The sequence below is a fragment of the Desmodus rotundus genome, chromosome 2, assembly GCF_022682495.2.
Source record: "Desmodus rotundus isolate HL8 chromosome 2, HLdesRot8A.1, whole genome shotgun sequence".
NCBI lineage: Eukaryota > Metazoa > Chordata > Mammalia > Chiroptera > Phyllostomidae > Desmodus > Desmodus rotundus.
In genome coordinates this window covers 105,304,430-105,306,873 of record NC_071388.1, presented here as the reverse complement: position 1 = coordinate 105,306,873, position 2,444 = coordinate 105,304,430, and the positions used below count along the sequence as shown (strand labels likewise).

Sequence of the window (2,444 nt, the reverse complement as noted above, 5' to 3'; positions counted from 1 at the left end):
CACCACATGGAGATGAAAAAAATTTGCTGAAAAAATTTTCATTGATGACTACATCTATCAGCTTTTGTCTTACCTTAACACAATATGTGTATTCCAGGGTCCTAAAGCTTTTCTGTCACTATGGACTTGCACCCCCTCCCCTGTCACACACACTCAACTATATTTAGGTGGAAATAATGATGCCTTTCTCATCTTAAATCTCATCTTAAAGATTTTGATAACTTAGAGCCTAATTTTTTTTCTTAATGATGGATATTTGTAGTGTTAAAGCCTCATTTTCATGTGTGCATATATTTAGAAATGCTTTTCTCTGGCCCTGTAGCACGGTGGATGGGAAGAGTTTTTCTAGGATCATCACAGTTTCTGCATAATGTCCCAGTGTGGGAAGGCTGAAGATTTGTCTGTTACCCAGTCTTCACATTGACTACTTGTAGGCCCTTGTAGCACAATTGCGTGCAGAGCTCAGAGTCTTCCAAAGCCAGAACTGTGGTGCCAGAGTGCTGGTTCTGTGCAAGGATGTTTTTTTTCTTTCGAGTGTCAAAAGAAACCTTAAGTCAGAAGGTTCTTCAAATGCCGCTCTAGTTGACAAGTGGTTCAAATGTTTTATCATCTCACTGCATAGTCTGTGTGTCCTGGACAGAATGCTTGACCATGTCATTTCCTAAAGAACCACAAAAACAAGAATAATAAAGAAGAAAGAGAGGTCCTCTTACATCGACCTCCTAAGAGTCAAACTGTAAGAAGCAACAACTTCTCTTCTTCCTCTCCGCCATCCACTCAGCAGCCTCAAAGCAGCAACCATATGTGAGTGCATCTCCATCCATGTTGGGCAGGCTGGTATCCAGATAGGCAATGCCTGCTGGGAGCTCTACTGCCTGGAACGTGGCATCCAGCCTGATGGCCAGATGCCAAGTGACAAGACCATTGGCAGGGGAAGATGACTCCTTCAACACCTTCTTCAGTGAGACAGGTGCTGGCAAGCATGTGCCCAGGGCAGTGTTTGTAGACCTGGAACCCACAGTCATTAATGAAGTTCGCACTGGTACCTACCACCAGCTCTTCCATCCTAAGCAGCTGATTACAGGCAAGGAAGATGCTGCCAATAACTATGCCCGTGGACACTACACCATTGGCAAGGAGGCCATTGACCTCATCTTGGGCTGAATTTGGAAACTGACTGACCAGTGCACAGGTCTTCAGGGCTTCATGGTTTTCCACAGCTTTAGTGGGGGAAGTGGTTCCAGGTTCACCTCCCTGCTAATGGAGCATCTCTCTGTCAATTATAGCAAGAAGTCCAAGCTCAAGTTCTCCATTTGCCCAGCCCCTCAGGTTTCCACAGCTGTAGTGGAGCCCTACAACTCCATCCTTACCAGACACACCACCCTGGAGCACTCTGATTATGCCTTCATGGTTGACAATGAGGCCATCTACGACATCTCTCATAGAAACCTTGATATCGAGCGCCCAACCTATGCTAACCTCAATAGGTTGATAGGTCAAATTGTGTCCTTCATCACTGCTTCCCTCAGGTTTGATGGAGCCCTGAATGTCCATCTGACTGAATTCCAGACCAACCTTGTGCCCTATCCCTGCATCCACTTCCCTCTGGCTACATATGCCCCTGTCTTCTCTGCTGAGAAAGCCTACCATGAACAGCTTTCTGTAGCAGATATCACCAATGTGTGCTTTGAGCCAGCAAACCAGATGGTGAAGTGTGACCCTTGCCACAGTAAATACATGGCTTGCTGCCTGTTGTACCATGGTGATGTGGTTCCCAAAGGTGTCAATGCTGCCATTGCCACCATCAAGACCAAGTGTACCATCCAGTTTGTGGACTGGTGCCCCTCTGGCTTCAAAGTTGGCATTAATTACCAGCTTCCAACTGTGGCACCTGGTGGAGACCTGGCCAAAGTACAGCGAGCTGTGTGCATGCTGAGCAACACCACAGCTATTGCTGAGGCCTGGGCTCTCCTGGACCACAAATTTGACCTGATGTATGCCAAGTGTGCCTTTGTCCACTGCTACATGGGTGAGGGCATGCAGGAAGGAGAGTTTTCTGAGGCCTGTGAGGACATGGCTGCCCTAGAGAAGGATTGTGAGGAGGTTGGTGTGGATTGTGTCGAAGGAGAGGGTGAGGAAAAAGGAGAGGAATACTAAAGTTAAAATGTCACAACGGTGCTGTTTTTACAGGGAAGCCAATTCTTTCTTAAACATTGAAAAGTTGTGGTCTGATCAGTTAATTTTTATGTAGCGGTGTATACTTATATACAATCACTGGCCTATGCTTTAAAACATGATGCTTTGTTACAGACCCAACCAGTTCATTTCTCTGATGGCTTTGAATCAAGTATTCCCTGTCTTAAGTGGAAAAAAAAGAAGAGAGAAGAACTGTTGCTGCTAAAAATGAGTGTATCCTATTGGAAAAATAAAAGGGAGAAAAATGA

The 2,444-nt window shown here is 45.5% G+C and overlaps 1 pseudogene; it reads left to right on the top strand.

Annotated features, from left to right (window-relative positions):
- The first annotated feature begins 905 nt into the window (after positions 1-905).
- Positions 906-2,157, top strand: LOC112320627 (tubulin alpha-1A chain-like; annotated as a pseudogene).
- The last annotated feature ends 287 nt before the right edge of the window (positions 2,158-2,444 follow it).